The sequence below is a fragment of the Onychomys torridus genome, chromosome 19, assembly GCF_903995425.1.
Source record: "Onychomys torridus chromosome 19, mOncTor1.1, whole genome shotgun sequence".
Classification (NCBI taxonomy): domain Eukaryota; kingdom Metazoa; phylum Chordata; class Mammalia; order Rodentia; family Cricetidae; genus Onychomys; species Onychomys torridus.
The window spans coordinates 34,796,807-34,815,024 of NC_050461.1; the positions used below are offsets into that span (position 1 = coordinate 34,796,807).

Here is an 18,218-nt window from a genome sequence, read left to right on the forward strand (position 1 = left end):
CATGCCCCTCACCAACCGAAGGCAATACTTTCTGTGAAGCATGCCTGGAGTGTGCAAGTATTAGATAATCACCCTTGCACCCTGTCATTTCCAATTCAATAGACTTCCAGAGTTGGTGTGATTCACAACATTCCTCACCTCTTCTTGGAAAGAATTGGAACTTTTACCTGTAAAACAAATGACCTTATACTTTAAACCCAAGCCTTAACATTTATAAATATTTAAAGTCTATGGTCAACTGCTTCCTGCTGCTTCCCTGGAATTCTTCTGTTCAAATACGGGCAGTTCTATTATCCTGTACATTCTAGGCTTATTCTGACTTCTAATTGTAAGACTATGCAGAAGTTGATTTCAGGAAACTTGGCCTCTCCAGATCAGGTGTTTTCTATTCATTTAAGGTCAGGGCAAGCTGGGTGAAGTGGCACATCCCTTTAGTTCTAGCACTTGGGAGGTAGAGGCAAGTGGCTCTCTGTGAGTTCAAAGACAGCCTCATTTACATAGTGAATTCCAGGACAGCCAAGGCTATGCAAAGAGATTCTGTCTCAAAAACAAAACAAAACAAAACACAAAAAACAAACAAACAAAAAAAAAAAATAACTCAGCCAAAACCAAAAAAAGAAAAGCAGAAACAAAAAAGGACTGGATAACCTCTAATGTAGTGCAGCATTTTTGTAAGGCACATATCCTGGTCATTCTAAGCCCACTATTTCAAGAACGTTTTCTTTGGCCAGCTCCTCTTCAAAGTGGAAAACAGTAAGAACTCTCCCCTTCACCACCCAGGGGTGACCCTGACTAGTGCTGAATGGGCCATGCACAGATGGGGAACCATATACGATACATGAAACTGAGCCTTGGTCTTAAGCCTAGGCTTGTGTACTTGTGGGTCCACAGAGTAGGTGGTAACCCCAAGAGAAGAGTCATAGGGGTGAGCAGAAGAAGTCAATGGCCACTGCAAAGGCTCGTGACTACTCCTTGTAGCTTTGAGGAAACTGCTGGCCCTAACAGTTTTGAGATGAATTCCCGTAACATTACTCCCACCCACTTTTCCTTCAGCCTTTGTGACATTATCAATATTTCCTAAGTTCTCAAGTATTAAAGCACACAGGAGAGACTGTTGTGGTCTCTAGGCTTACTACCCAGCATGAACAGGATTGGATGAGAGTCAGTGGAGCAATTGAACGACAATAGCACTTCATGTGTATACTACAAATGACTTTTTTTTTTTTAATATGGAACACTACATGTATTTGCATGTCATCCTTGTGCAGGGGCCATGCTAATCTTCTGTGTATCATTCCAATTTTGGTATATGCTGCTGAAGCGAGCACGCCAATGACTTTTTAAAAGATTTATGTTTTATTTTCTAAATATGTGTATGTGCCTTTCTGTGTCTGGGTATGTGAATGTAAGTGTAGATGCCTGTGGAGACCAGAAGAGGGCATCAGATCCCACGGAGCTCAAGTTACAGGCAGATGTGAGTTGCCCAATATGGATTCTGGGAACCTATCTAGGTCCTCTGCAAGAAAAGTACATGCTTTTAAGTGCTGAGCTATCTATCTCTCAAGCCCCCACCAATGAGTTTTGACAGTCTTATCACGCCATTACAGCTATTTGTAACCAAATACAGTAATTATATTTTTATCATGTGTGTGAGTACAATTCTGCCTGCCTTATCTCTTAAGTGTTTGCATATCTCAATTGGAATCTCTTCTACCTTGAGCCAATTCATGCAGTAGTGGAGAAGGGCCCTGAAAATAATGTGGTTCCTATTGTCATGGTCATTCCCATGCTTCTTGACAATGAAATACTTTTGAGAAAGAACTCTGGGATATTTGTCTCATGGCCTGTCTTCTCATTTGTGCTCTCTGCACTGTTGCTAGCATGGAAAGAAGACTTTAAGAATGTTTTAAGGAGCTAAGTCGGTGTATTCTATTTCAATGAACCAGTATTCAGGCTTTGCAAAGGAAATACTTTCATTATTTTTCCCCAGATGTTTATTGAATCCTCTAAATCTCCATTAATTTTTAGTTGGGCTCTTTATCACTCATCAATTATTTCTCTGCTTGTTTATGATTCCTTCCACATGCCTTTTAAGTTTGGATTGGTTTAACGGGAATATGCTGCACATTCCCTTGAAAACAAGACACTTAACAATTGGCATTAGCAAACTCTTCATTTTCTGTTTATAACTTGTGGCCTTAAGAAAAGATAAAGAGAAAAACAAGCATCCCCTTTGCTTAAGTGAAATGGCATGTTGCTTTTTGTATTTAATAATTATCTATTGGATTTTATTTAATTTCTATGTAGATTTGAGTAATGTAATACTATATGGTCATAATATTATTACTTTTTACTGGTGCTAATAGTAAATAAATGATAATTAAATTTAGAAAATTCTCACGATAGCCATAGGTCAGAGAAAAAATGTTTTAATTGTGTTGGAGTCTGCCGACAGTCAGGTTACATAAATGACCTGTGTAGTTAACTGGGGGTCCTCAGTCGGCAGAGGCTGTTTTGGCTGTGTGCTTCCTAGGTTGGCTTAATCACTATCCTCAGTTCTTGCAGAAAAAGGGAACTTCTAGGTCCCATTCTCTCTTAGCCTCCTTCATAATCACTCAGAAATGAGGATTCTCCTTTGCTCAGTTTTACTTATAACAAGAAATTATTACCCCAACTCATATCATTGCCCCCTGAAATATTTCCTCAGGAATTTCAAAAGCTGCAAAATGGCATAAGTTCAAGGTTATTGGAAATTAATACCATTTAAAGGGAAATAAAAACTGTGTATTGCTCTTAAACACCCAGTAGAGTCTAAAAGCAATAGCCGTTGGATACTATTATTGTCTTGGCTAACTATTTCCATGTAACACATTTTTCCTAATCGTAACAGTTGAAAACAATCATTTACTGTCTCACTGTGCCTCTGGATTAAAAACTCAACTCTGTCACAAGGCTGCCATCAAGGGGCAGGGCTCTGTTCTCGTCTGCAGGTTTGACGAGACTGTCTCAGCTCATGTACCTCGTTGTTGGCTGGATTTAGTTCCTGGCTGGCTAAATGGCCAAAGACAGCCCTCACTTGCTCACCACATAAGGCTTTCCACATGGCAGTTCACAACATGGCAAATGGCTTTTCTCGGAGGGAGGGAGGGAACAAAGGAGGGAAGGTAGGAGGGAGGGAGAGAGGGAGAGAGAATCATTAAAGGGTTTCTGTCACCTCATTGTGGAAGCCTTGTCCATTCTTTGCTGTATCCTCTATAAGCAAGTGATTATGTCAACCCAACCCACACTCTTCATGGGGGTGATGGGATTTATGCAAATAAAAATCCCTGGAAGTAGAGACCATTGGCGCTATCTCTGAGCATCTGCACACCAAAAGCTTAGAGATACCTACTTAACAGTTTGTATACGTATTTGAATTTAACTTTTAGAAAATAGTGTTATTTCTTGTTCTACTTAAACTCATAATTCCATTCTTTTATTCTCAGACGTTTTTCCTAATACTTAAACTTTTCTATATCTATACTCAAAAGTATTTTTTACTAACTTCCTTATGTTATAACATTATGCATATACTATGCATGTAAACTGAAATTTCAATTATGTGGGAGTCCACAACTGACTCAGTTTCTTGAATCTGAAGTCTATTCTGAGTCACTAGAGTTCAGGCTTGTTTGCTCCAAGGCTGTGAGAAAGTCCTGATTAGCCCTCAGAGTCTCCTTGAAGGGCTGTGAGAAAGTTCTGGTTAGCCCACAAGAAGGAACACCCTATCTAGCTAGATGCAGGCTGCTGATGCCTTCCAGAGGTACATCGAGATGGCAAATGAAACTGCCTGCTCCTTTATGCAAGGCAGGATAGACAGTGGTTGAGCTTGTGCTGTGCATTGTTCTATCTCTGTCTTTCAAGACTGTGTATAAGCTGGCTGTGAAATAAACTCGGGGCTGCCTGGCATTGACCGGCAGAGCTCTTGACTTTTTTCTGTCCTCTTCATTGTCTCTGCAATCCTCATGCCTCCACTCGAGATGAGATTGTCAAGACGGAACTGTAAAGGAGCCAACTTGATTATGTTGTGAGCCTGCAGAGGAGGTGTCTATCCAGCATCTCCCCAGCCACTTAGAGAAAGCAAGGGCCATCATGACATATGATCAATAGCTGAGAGTCGACTCGGAGATGTCAGATTCTCTCCATCACACAAGCTAGGGCTTAGGTTCCATCTCAGGTCTCCGACTTAAGCCTTGTTCTCTCAATGTTGCCTTTCCATAAGGCAAAGGGGGCGGGGATGTGTATTCTCCTACATTTACATTATATCAGCTACCCGAAGTTTTAGTTTGGGTGGGTTTTTTTTCTTTGTACCTATGAATGAAATAAATATATTTCCTATACCAACAATCTTATTAAGATTCCAATTTCTTACTGCAATAAAACATATGTTCTATAAAATTTGCCATTTAACCCTTTTTAACTGTACAGTTTTGTGACATGTACATTTGCACTGCTGTGCCACCACCACTGTTTGAATGTTTCCAGTACTTTTGCATCTTATCAAACAGAACTTCACACCCATTAAGCAATCTAACTCCCCATTCCCACTTCCTCCCCATTGTTCCAGTCCCCAGTGACCCTAGGTACTCCATGTGAGTGAACACACACACAGTATCTGTTCTTTCCTGGCTGCTTTATTCAACTTAGTATAACATCTTCAAAGTTCATCCATTGAAAAATACCCTTCACCTTAAGTCTAAGTAGCATCCCACTATTACATACTCATTACATTTCATTTATCTGGTCACTTCCTATTATAGTCTACCATAGCAAAAACTTTATAACAGGGTAGTTCATAAGTAACATTATTACTTCTCATTCTTCTGGAGTCTGGCCAGTGGTAAAGGCTCACTTTTTTGGTTCAAATCGGGTAGAATCTGCTTACTGGGTTCTCATAGGATAGAACTGGGAAAGGGTCTCTCTCTCTCTCTCTCTCTCTCTCTCTCTCTCTCTCTCTCTCTCTCCCCTCCCATTCCCCCTCCCCCTCTTCCTTTTTTTCAAAGCCACTAATCTTACAATGGTCCTATCTCCTGGTAGCCTCCATATTGATGGCTAGATTCAGTATATACATTTGGGGTGTAACAAAATTGTTCAGACCACGTCATCTGCCAGTAGTCACTTAGGTTGTTTCTACCTTTCTACTATTGTAAGCAACACAGTGCTACACTTGAAAGCCTCTGAGTTCCTACTTCTGATTTTGAATATATACCCCAAAGTGGACTTTTAGGATTATGTGGTAATTGTTTTTTTTGTTGTTGTTTTTTTTTGTCTTTTAAAGACAGTGTCTCACTGTGTATCCCAGGCTGATCCCCAGCTTGTAATCCTCCTGTCTCAGCCTCTAGGTGCTGAGATGACAGAAATGTATTCCCATGCCCAAATTTATTTAATTTTTTTTTTTTTCTGAGACAGGGTTTCTCTGTGTAGTTTCGGTGCCTGTCCTGGATCTCACTCTGTAGACCAGGCTGGCCTCGAACTCACAGAGATCTACCTGGCTTTTGCCTCCCAAGTGCTGGGATTAAAGGCATGCACCACCACCTCCCGGCTTAATTTTTTTATTTATTTTTTTTTTATTTTTGAGGAATTGCTATATTGTTTTTTACACTGGTTGTACCATCTACCACTCCGCATGTTCAAAATCCTCAAACAAGAAAGTGTAATGGACAAATAAGTGATGGGTGACGTAAAAATGAGCCCTGTAGACAACTGTTTCCTAATTGTGGACTCTTAAAGCTTGAAGGGCCTCTAAAGCCCATCAGCATAAGAGTTCATTGTGTATTTCAAGATAATGGTAGACTGTTTAAGATGATGATTGGAATCCTCTCTATCATACCTCCATTAAAGGTTTACTTCATACCCAGGACAATGTTGTCCAGGGCTCAGAGGACGAAGGAAATCCTGCATTTTTTTTTTTTTTTAAGTTTTTAACCCATAACTATTACATGCAGCCTTAAACATGACAACCCATCAATATACTCATGCTCATGACTCACCTGACTGGAAACACGACGCATTTCAATTGTTTTATTTCCAGTCCGTCTTTATAGGAGGGATAAACTAGCTTCATAAAAGTAGGTGGCTCGGTAAATGTTTGCAATTAGGATACTCCTGAGGTCGCCGTAGAAGTTATAAAAACAGAGCAACTTAAATATAATTGCATATCGTTTACAGAAACCTGACATGTGGCCGTGCCCACCTGCATTGTTAGTTTGCTGTTTTCCATGGTGTTAGTCAATTTTGGAAGATACTCTCTAAAGGGCAATGGATATTTATACAAAAATGGCTTGCTTGTACTTCAGGTCAATAATGCCGAGAACCCCCAAATGGAAATGAGGATAGATAATATATGGTTATAACGGATGGAGTAAAGAGTCTCTCTGATAGGCTTGAGTACCTTGGTGCCTCCCCTCTTCGGTATGATTTCTAGTGAGAGTGCCAGTGACAGACAGCAGGTTCACATGTTGGTCGTCTTGGCTCTGCAGAACCTTACAGATCACGCTACATTGAGCCTAAAAACCATTTCAAAGTGTTAGGGCTGAGTCTGAGCTCTCTCTTGTGGGCTTGTTGTTTGGAATACTTGGTCCCCAGCTGGTACTGCTATTTGGGCAGACTTCGGAACCTTTGGCCCATAGGGTGTAGTTAACACTGGAAGCTGGCCTTTCAAAATTATATGGAATTCTGGTTCTGGCCTGAGCACTCTGCTTTTGGGTCAAGCTGCCCACAAAAGACCCTCCACATTCCTAGGCCCTGAGACCTTGTCTTCCCTGGCATGATGGGTGGTGCTTTCTGAAGCCACAAGTCAGAGTGAAACTTTCTGCTTCCTGGAGGTATTTGGTTGCCCTGATAAGAATAAATAACCTAATTGTCCTATGCCCCAGGTCTCAGAGTCAGAAGTTACCCTGCCACCAGAAGCCACTCCAACCAACCATTCTGCATCCATGTCGTTTCTTCCTAGAAACAAAAATAGCTAAGTCCATTTTAGGCTGGCCCACACTGCAGCATTGAGGATGTGTAATTTCTACTAGGCTTTCTAAATACTTAGCATAGTTTGTCTAAGGCTATTTAAATTTCAAGACTCCCTCGCTGGAAATGGTTGCTGTATCTTACCCTTTCCATTTTACAAAGGAAGAGACCAAAGTCTAAACATGTGGAAGTAAAGATAGATTTGAGAAGTGTGGAGCATGTTGAGAATAAGCCTCAGTATTCTTTGTCCTGTAGCCTGTTACAGCACTAGCAACAGTCTTGATCAAAGAAATCTTAATCTTCAACCTGATGTACGAGCATTTATGTGCCTCCATAGATATAGACAGATAGATAGATAGATAGATAGATAGATAGATAGATAGATGGATGGTGGGAAATCATTTCACACATCTGATATTCAGGGCTATTATAAGTGGAATAAGATGTTGGGGATTTAGCTCAGTGGCAGAGCGCTTGCCTAGCAAGTGCAAGGCCCTGGGTTTGGTCCTCAGCTCTGGAAAAAAAAAAGTGGAGTAAGAGGGATTGTTCTTTTTTCTTAATTATTTATTTATTCATTTATTTGATTTTTTGACATAAGGTTTCTCTGTGTGGCTCTGGCTGTCCTGCAACTTGCTTTATAGACCAGGGTGGCCTCAGACTCAGAGATCTGCTTCCCTCTCCCTCCTGAGTGCCAAGATTAAAGGCATGCATCTCCACACATGGTTTGCTTATTTACTTGTTTGTTTGTTTGTTATCTTATTTATTGAAACCGGGTATCATTATGTAGCTCAAGCTGTCCCCAAACACACTATGTAGTCTAAGCTGGCTCCCAGATCCCAAGTCCCGATCTCCTGCCTGAGATTCCTAAGTGATCACATTATAAACATGTATAATAAGAGCAATCCTTTGGTGATCCATTTATAAACAAACAGGGAACATATTTCTAGTGATGGATTTCAAGTACTCCTTTACTTCCACAGAAACCTTTAGCATCCCAGAGCTCCCCTCATAAAGTACAAATGGCAGAAAGGGTGTGAAGCAAGAGAGTGGAGAGGCTGAGGAAGACAAGAACTTTATTTCTTAGTTTTCTAGATCATTTCCAGTTGTCCAACATTTATGGTATGTTTGCTACATAGTGAATATTCTTCCAGGTGTCAGAGACACAAACATTAGAAACGTAGAACTTTGCTTCAAGGTGCCTGAAATCCAGTGTGGGAGTAGGGTTTTAATAGCTAGGTGTTTAATCGTTTATACTTCAGAAAATCTCTCAGGTGACATGGAGTATTTCACAATACTATAATCATGTATCCCACAGCAAGGGGCAAGCAATATCTCGGAGTACCAACCCCACCCCACCCAACCCGACTGCTTCATGGCCCAGAATTACTGTGAACAGTTTACCCCAGCTGGCTCAGCCTCTGTCCTTCCCAGGCAGGCCACACTATTTTTAGCTTAGACTGGATAAACCTTCTCATACCACCCTTTGCCAATGTTCCAGCTGTGTGATGGTTGCTTACTTCAATATTTTATTAACCCCTATATAGCAAATTCAAAAGGTTCTAGAATTTTCCCAGTTTGTTCTATAAAACTGCAGTAGAATCTTTAGGCATTGTACCAGGCTATCGCCATCCATGGCAGCATTACCTGAATGCATAAGGTCACGTCTTTCACAGATTAGTGCCTGGTAAAGCTATCTGCCTTCAAGAAACATAGAAACATGTTCCACCCACTGACTTCTGTTTTTGTTTTTGTTTTAGCTTTCTCAGGCCCTATGGAAATTTGAGCCCCATGTTGGGCACCAAAATTTAGTTTTTTTGTTGTTGTTTTTTACTCTTTACTCTTTTGGGGGGGCCTGCCACCCAGCTCCCAAATAAATCACACATGGAGACTTATTCTTACTTATAAATGCCTGGCCTTAGCTTGCCTTATTCCTAGCCAGATTTTCTTAACTTAGATTATCTCATCTACCTTTTGTCTCTGGGCTTTTTATCCAATATAGCTTTCTTTAATTCTTACTCCATGACTTGCTGAGTAGCTGGGTGGCTGGCCCCTGGAGTCTTCCTCCTTCTCTCACTTCTAGATCTCCCTCTCCCCAGATTTCTCCTATTTATTCTATTTGCCTATCCTTTCTCCTGCCTTGCCATTGGCCATTCAGCTCTTTATTAGACCATCAGGTGTTTTTTAGACAGTTTCACAGCTTCACAGAGTTAAACAAATGCAACATAAAAGAATGCAACATATCTTTGCATCATTAAACAAATCTTCCATAGCATAGAAAAATGTAACACATCTTAAAATAATGTTCTACAACAGACTACATGTAACAGAAATCCAAATATAATGGAGGCTCAAAAGATATATACATTTTTTTATCATGAAAAACAGGTCAAGAGTTGGGTAGTCCTGGCCACCACTCATCTTCCCAGCTCACTGAGGCTCTTGACTCCTCTGTTCCTCTTTTCTCAGCCCTATTTTGTAGTGTACCTTCACAGAGTCACCTCATGACTGGAAAAATGACTCGTGTATCTAGTGACTGTGTCCACATTCTGGAAGCTTCCTTCCTTCTCTCCTTGCTGTGACCTGATAAGAAGCAGTTTAAGGGAGGAAATGTTTATTTTGGCTCACAGTTCTAGGGGATCATTTTCTTGTGGCAGGGAGACAGAACAGCGGGCAGGGAAGGCATGGCATGAGGAATAGGGGACCAGCTGTGCATGCTGCACCTGAACTAAGAAACATGAAGTTGGGCTGGTCAACCAAACCTCAAGGCCTGACTCCAGTGATCTATTTACTCCAGCAAAGCTCCTGAAGCATCTACAGCCTTCCCAAACAGCACCCACAGCTGGAGACTGAGTGTTGAAACACATGGACTGATGGAGTCGAGTTTACATTCAAGCAACATCACTAGGCAATGGGAAGTGAGGCAAACGAAAAAGAAAATTTGAGGGGACATGAGCAGGAAAATGAGCCCCCTCACTGTGGAATCTAACTGACACCTTTGTCAGCAGCCAAGCAAGGATCTCAGCACAATCAATAACTGTTGGGGGTCCTTTTCCCTTCCTAGCCATAAATCTAGTTTTTGAGGAATCTTACCAGTCACCACATTTATGGCAAAAGGACATGCACTAAACTCCTTATGCAACTAATAGCTTCTGATTTTGCCTTATCTCATCATAATTCCATACATGGCATCTCTGAACACCCTCCCTACCATGTATCCAAAAGGTAAAGAGGAGGCAAAGAAATTTTCCCACCAACATTTTGAGATATAACTTGAGTCACTGAAGGCTAATGTTAGAATGGTTGGTTACTCTATCCCCACACTTGGGGTACTGGTTGATTTTATGTCAACTTGACACAAGCTAGGTCATCAGAGAGGAATGAGCCTCAGTTGAGGAAATGCCCCCACGAGATCCATCTGCAAGAAATTTTCTCATTTAGTGGTCAAATGGGGGAGGGCTCAGCCTGTTGTGGGTGGCTTCATCCCTGGGCTGGTGGTCCTGGGTTCTATAAGAAAGCAGGCTGAGCGGGCCATGGGAAGCAAGCTAGTTAGCAGAACCCCTCCATGGCCTCTGCATCAGCTCCTGTCTCCACTGTTTGAGCTCTTGTCCTGACTTCAGTGATGAAGAGCAATGTTCATAAGTCAAATAAACCCTTTCCTCCCCAACTTGCTTTTCAGTCATGTGTTTTGTCACAGCAGTAGAAACCCTGACAAAGACACTTGGGTGGGTCTCATTTTCTCATAGTCTTCCTCAGGAAGCACATACTCCCACTTGAATATGTCTTAGGTTTTTCCTAAGTGTCTCTTTCTCTTAACTCTTAACACAGGCTCAAAAAATATGTAAAATATATTTCTTAAAACTATCAATTCTGCTTCGTAAACTGGCCAGTCCTGAAATGCATTTCAGCGCTGAAACTACAAGCCTTGGATAGCCTGAGTGGAAGTCCCTAAAAGTCTAGGCTAACTCTTCAGGCGGCTGAAGGTGGCAGTGTGGAGCTGTGTCTCTGTCCCCATGACTGGAGGGAGTATCAGTGAGAGGTATTCCCTGCAGGCTGTGTCAGCTCCTTAATGGCAGCTATCCCAGAACCCTTATCCACCCCTGTCTACTTACAAAAGGGAGGTTTGTTGGGTGGTCTGGGAACTACAGTTTTAAACCCTGCACACATATGAAATGAACAATTTAGGGGGCTCTTATTAGAAAGGAATGGTGGAGTGGGTATGACAGACAGCAGTCTTTGGCACTGGGGTTCTTTTTTCATGAACCCTCACCAGTCTTTCCACATAATGGAAACTAAGAATAATTTTTTTGTGGCAATGTTTTGTTGTCCTTAAGGAGGATAATTTTCAACAATATTTGCTTTATTAATTAAGCTTGAAGTTGAGGATATCGCCCACCATGACTTCCCCACTGAAAGGAAATGGTACCCTGTTATCATTGAGGCACAGAATAAAGCTTGGCTACCCTCTGGTGGGCCTAGTTTGAATAAAAATATCCTTTCAGTATGGCCAATTTTCTTTATAGCAAGCCTTAAAGTTATAGTAAAAACACTTTTTAACAGATTAGAATCCACCATCTGCCGGGCGGTGGTGGCACAGGCCTTTAATCCCAGCACTCGGGAGGCAGAGGCAGGCAGATCTTTGTAAGTTCAAGGCCAGCCTGGTCTACAGAGTGAGATCCAGGAAAGGCACAAAGCTACACAGAGAAACCCTGTCTCGAAAAAAACCAAAACCAAAAAAAAAAAAAAAAAAAAAAAAAATCCACCATCTTTATTTTATAGATAGGAAAATACAACCCCCAAGTGACAAAGGGTCTTTTGTCAAACTATAAGCTCTCCTGCTACTCAGTCAAGCCTCCTCCACTATAAAGCTGTCTTAATATAATGGTTGTCTTATAAACAGTCTTATGCATCCAATTTGCTACAAAGCGGAGATGTTCTATGACTTGAGAGAAAAAGGAAAAATAAGAAATGCAATTGTAATTCTCATAGACTTATGATGAATGTTTTTTTCATATTTAGAAATTCAATTTTAGAGTTGGTTGGGATTTCTGGAAGAATTCAGCCTTGATGGAGAAGCTAAAGAAGGCAGAGTTTTCTTGTGAGATAGGAACGCAGGACTGTGCCTGTGTAGGTGGCCGCTTAAAAAACAAACCACCAACAACAGTAATGCCGTGGGTGCAAAGAACAGAAGAATCTTTCAGAAGAAATCCGTGGGCAAATCGTGTGAGGGAGGTGCAGAAAGGGGAGTTCATTTTGTTTTGAAGCTTCTTGAATGTTTTCCCCCTGAAAGGTAATGGAAAAGAACAGGCAATCTCAGGAGAAGTTGGTAAACAGTAGATATTTGCATAATTCTAAAACGTCTTAGTTGACTTCACATTGTCATCAGTTTCTTCTTAATGCATCCGACTTTTCACAAGATCATTCTTCATCTTCAATACCTGCAGATACAAAAACTTCAAAAGAAAAGTATAGGGAAGCCCCACATTCCTTTTAGTACAGATTTACAAATGTTAATATTTTATTGGATTTGTTTTATCTTTCTATCTACCCTTACATTATCTACCTAGCATTTTAAATGCTTAAGATGAAGTTGCATATATATATATATGAATGCATGTATATGTATACACATATATGTGCTAAAAAACATGCCTACAAAAATAAAACTCAATTAACATAGATGTGAAACTACATTGAATACTGATGTTCCTTGTGCCTGTGACTGTGGACGGACTGTGCCTTCCTGGTTCAGGACCTCGCTGAGAAGCTTGTCTGGCCGTATCTCTGCAGAGGGCTTTAATCAATAACAGTTCTTTACTTTTTTGTTTGTGTTTTTAAAGGTTTTATTTTTTAACTTTGTGTATCTGTGTGTGGGTATGTGTATGTGAGTCCAGTGTCCACAAAGGGCTAGGAGAGAGTGTCAGACCCCATGGAGCTGAAGTTACAGGTGGTTGTGAACTTCCCGAATGGAGCTGGATGCTGAACCAGGGTCCTCTGCAGGAGGTTAAGCATCCTTAGCCTCTGAGTCATCTCTCCCGCCGGTTCTTTTCATTTTTGAAACAGGTTATAGCTATATAGAACAAGCTGGTCCTGAACTTTCTCTACAGCCCAAGAAGGCCTCAAACTCCATCCTCTTCTCCCAGTCTGCAACATGCTGGTATTCCAGGTGTGTGCCACTGAGTCCAGCTCGACTCTTAATTTACACGTCATTTATTTTTGAAAAGGACAGGCCAGTTACTTTGCTCTTCTACCTGTGAGTTCAGAGATCCTTTTATGTGATCAGAAGAACAGTTTAATAGGGGATTGAACGTGCCAGTGTCTGCAAACTTGAGTTGCAACAGTCTTCGTGTGGACACTGATTCGAGATTATGTAAGCCATCTTGTGTGTCATCCTCGAAAACAGCACATAGGGAACATCAGTGAAGTGATACCGCATCCACTGGACCTTCGGTTTCCCTGATCCCAAAAGTCCTCGAACAGACAGATATACAAATACCTCCCTTGAACATAAACTTCCAAGACGACTTAAGTATTAGATGTAGTAGTGTACTCCTTGTCTAGTAAAAGCAGAGTAGCACTAGAACTCCAGTTTCCACCTTAACTAATAAAGCTGATAATTAATAATTGAAATAAGCCTGCGGGCTCTGGAGCCTGTACTCATACCCACATTGCCAGGTCTGGTGGTTTCCTCTGGTTCTAGCAGAAGTATACCACATAATGCCCAGGCCTTCCATGGCACAAGTGATGCCCTGCACAGACTATCTTGAGTGGCAGCCTGAGACTTGGGGTGCTGCTCTAGGTAGTGTGTTTGCTGAGTGTGTATGATGCCATGCTCCTGGTGCCTTCACCAAACAGAATTCCAGCTTGCTTTGGCGTGTATCATCCCTTTAGCTGGTCCAGTGCCAACTCCCGTTTTTCTAAGTTCCTGCCAGAGCTGAGTACTTCTCTCTTAATGTACTTTTCTTCTCAGTGCTGGAGTCAGCATATGAGAGTCACTCAGAGGAGCATTTTATTTGTGTGTGTGTGTGTGTGTGTGTGTGTGTGTGTGTGTGTGTGTGTGTTCGAGCACATGTGTGCAGGTAGCCATGCTGAAAGACACAAGGAGACCAGAGAATGAGATCAGATATCCTTCTCTGTCACTCTCCACCTTATCTCTTATCTGACTCTGGAGCTAGTCTGGTGACTAATAAGTCCCAGTGATCCTTCTGTCTCCACCTTCCATAAAGTTTTACAGGTTATTTTTGTTGTTGTTGTTGTTGTTGTTGTTTTGAGACATGGTTTCTATGTGTAGTTTTGGTGTCTGTCCTGGATCTCGCTTTGTAGACCAGGCTGACCTCGAACTCACAGAGATCCACCTGGCTCTGCCTCCCAACTGCTGGGATTAAAGGCGTGCGCCACCACTGCCTGGCCCACAGAGTTTTTTTGTTTTTGTTTTTGTTTTTGTTTTTTAAGAGGAGCTTTCTGGGCTGGGGGTATAACTGGTTGTATATCAGAGCATCTGCATATCTTGAGAAGGTCTGGGATGATCCCCAGCACCAAACAAACAAGTCCGGTGTCCGATTTCATCCTCTGAGACTATGAATGAATATACCCCTGGTGTGTCCTAAGAATCTTCTTTATGAAAGTCACCCCACAAGATTCTGAGGCAATAGAGAGTAAGATTGTGAGGCTTGTGTGGTTTGGAAGTGAGAGGTGGCATAGGTCCCAGCCGGTCTGCCTCTACATGTTTACTATCCTGCTGTTATGGATTAATAATTGATCAACATCCTTTAGCATTATATACTAACAGAGCCACAGGACAATTAGCATATTGTATTTTCCTATAGCTTCACTATTTTTTTCCCTTCATTCAATTAGGTGGCCAGAACTTATGGTGAAAGAAAACCTGTACTCACTGAACAAGCACACCTCGGTGTTTTTGGGGAGGGAGAGCTTAAGAGATGACTATGTGATGGCAGTGATGGAGAAGAGTTGAAAGGAGGCAGCCCAAAGTGGGAAGTGATAGTGGGTTCATGGTGATCTCAGGTTAGTGGGAGCCCATCTTCTTTATGGCACGTTGACTGCCTGTATCCAGCAAGACATACACGTGCACATTCACACACGCACTCAGACTCAATTGGGGGAGCTGTCTGAAGACAAGACACTTCCCCATTTTCCAGGTCCTGTTTTAATTACTGGAGAGTGAACAACATTCTCATCCTGCCTTTATAAACTTTATAATCTAGGTCCCGATTCTAATGTGGCTGCCTTTGAATACCAAGAAGGCTTAAACAAGGGAAGACAGAATTTTCTAACAGTTCAGGGGGATATGCCACCTCCGGCATGACTTGGTCCCAGAAATCTGACTGGGGCAGAGAGGGAATGATGAAAGAACAGATATACAGACACATGTAAGGCTGGAATCAGGTCAGTAGTGATCACTCTGCTGGGGCTACTCAACAACAGCCCAGACCATGTCAAGAACACCAATGCCTCATACCCGTGGGAGGTGACCAAGCCTTACCCAAGTGGTGCTAAGAGGCATGGCACAGACTCCCTCAACATGTTTATTTTGTGGGCAAAGGAGGAGGAGTTAGCTGGTCTCTGTAGGAAGGTAAGACAAGGCTCTCATAGGAGAGCAGTCTCAGGCTGTAAACATCCGGGAGGCTGAGGCGACAGTTGTGCTTGGTTTTCCAAGCACTGGTTAACCACTTGTGAACACTCGTACTTGCACACACTGTCAGTGTTCACACTCAGACCAGAGGGAGTCTGTGCCGTCCCTCCTTGCCCCACTTGGGTAAGGCTGTGTCACCTCCCACGGGTATGAGGCATTGGTGTTCTTGACATGACTGTGCCCATGTCAAACAACACATATTCACTCAGGACTTCATCTGTTCTTTACACATGTACTCAAGGCTTCCTTGGATCCCTACAGGGATGGATATTTAAATTCCTTGAAAAAAAAATATAGAAATACTCCATTTCTTAAGCATCTGAGTTCCTGATAGCAAATTCTTACCTGAGGTGATCATAATACTTTCTCCTTCTCCTCTTCCCCTTCCCCCTCCCCCTCCTCCTCCTTCTTCTTGTCTACTATGCACACACTGCTACTAAGGATAGAGATACCAGGCACTCAGCTAGATGTTTACACAGCTTTAAGAACCCTGGTGTGTCATTGCCTAGTAGAGATCCACTCATTAAGCATCTAAATCGACATAAGAAGATAGTGTGCAAATCCTCCCAGCTTGAGCAGTAGTCTTTTTGGGGGGGTGGGGGGTGAGGGAGTGGGGGGAGAGTGGGGTGGGGTGGGGGGTGGGCCCGTGGTGGTGGTGGTGGTTTCGAGATATGGTTTCTCTCTATAGCCCTGGCTGTCCTGGAACTCATTTTGTAGGCAAAACTGGCCTCAAACTCAGAGATCCACCTGCCTCTGTTTCCCAAATGCTGGGCTTAAAAGCATGCACCACCGTGTCTGGCTTGAGCAGTATTCTTTAACCAAATAAGAAATGAGTTGATAGTATCCATCTTATCCACCCTGTGGATCTCTAACCTTCTATAGCTTCTCCACTACCAAGCTTGTCGTGTGGCAGGGTTTCCCCACATTCTGTCTCTAGCCCTCTTCCCGTTTTATCCCATTCTCTTCCTAAGTGAAATCAATAATCTCCATGGCTTAAATATTATCTACACGAATTTCCAGGGCTCCATTCAAATACTGTGTACAATCTATGCTCAACATGTTAACTAGAGTTTGTTGTCTTCCCAAACTTGCTCCTCCTCCCATTGTACTTACTTCAATAAACAATTCCTGGATGAATTTAGGCACTACAGTAAGAAAGCTGGGAACCATTTCAACGGTTTGTTTTCTTTTGACCCTTAATCTCACCCTCTATACCTCTTGTCATAATTCTCAACCAAACACCACCACTCCATCTTGGCTTATCATCTTATGCTTGAATTATTGCTAAAGTCTCTAAATGGTACTCCCGTCACTGATCTCGAGTCTTCTAGAGTTGCTAGTGAATGAAAACTCACTTAACGGCCCACATCTGAAAACTTGCACAGTTCTCCGTTACCAAACTGCAGCAAAAGTCTCATTTCTTGGGCACAGTGGACAAGACTTCATGTTAAAGCACAGAACCAGCGTTTGACCTCTTTGGATACATAAAGTGCCATTCACCATGCCCTCTGTCTGCACGCTGAGTCCTGATGGCTCCCACCCCTTATGGATTTAAGTCTCCTGAGGTTTTTTTTTCACCTCTCTCCTGATCCCACAACGGCCTTCAATTTTTTATTTAAAGAAAACGCATCTGTATGCATTCACCACAGATGACCTCCTTTCTAAAGCTTTTCCTGACCCTCCAAAAAACCCCATATATATTTATCATAGCATCAATAGCATTTTAATTGCAGTTAATAGTTTTCATGTCTTGTGATCTTTTGAGTTCAACCATGTGCCTCAAGTGCTTTTGAATGCAAAAAGCCTAGCACTGTGCTTGGTGTATGACTTGGTCTGTGCAGGTTGCCTGGTTTAATATTAACAACAATCTCTTTCAACCTTCAGTGTTTGGTTTGGCAAATTACGCATTCATGTTCCACACTGCACATGCTTGGCAAACGTTTGAATGAATGAATTAATGATCCCAAGTTTTCCTTAATTGCCCAAAGATACGAGCACAGTGCAACTACATAACACCCATAGACAGATAATTGCATATGATAATAGTTCTTTCCCTTAGCTTCAAATTACCTTGGGCAACATACCACTCTATTCGTTGTCTTTGGACTCACTAATTTCAGAGTTTGTTATGGCTTTTATTTTGTTTATTTTGGGTGTTTTTTGTTTCTGTTTGTTTTTGTTTGTTTGTTTTTTTCGAGACAGGGTTTCTCTGTGTAGTTTTGGTGCCTGTCCTGGTTCTCATTCTGTAGCCCAGGCTGGCCTCGAACTCAGAGATCTGCCTGGCTCTGCCTCCAGCGCGCTGGGATTAAAGGCATGCGCCATTGCCGCCCCACGTGGCTTTTATTTTGTAATTATCAGGAACATGTCAGAATAGCAATTTTTAAAAAGTTCAAGGAATTATCCCCATAGGTCTAGAATAAAGTCTAGAAGGCCAGCTGAGGTCGGCCAGTGCTAAATCCGTGGAACTTTGCCCAAAAGAAAAATGGTCTCCTGGGCGTCAGCTCCCTTTTCTATGTGGCCCAATCAAAATCTAGGATCCCGGGCGTCGGCGTCCTCACTTCCGCCTGGC

The 18,218-nt window shown here is 42.1% G+C and overlaps 1 non-coding gene across 1 annotated transcript; it reads right to left on the reverse strand.

The window, feature by feature from the left end:
- Nucleotides 1-1,223: 1,223 nt before the first annotated feature.
- LOC118570740 lies at nt 1,224-1,326 on the reverse strand. The gene has a single exon (XR_004943234.1). It is a non-coding gene; the product is annotated as a U6 spliceosomal RNA (small nuclear RNA).
- Between the last annotated feature and the right edge of the window lie 16,892 nt (nt 1,327-18,218).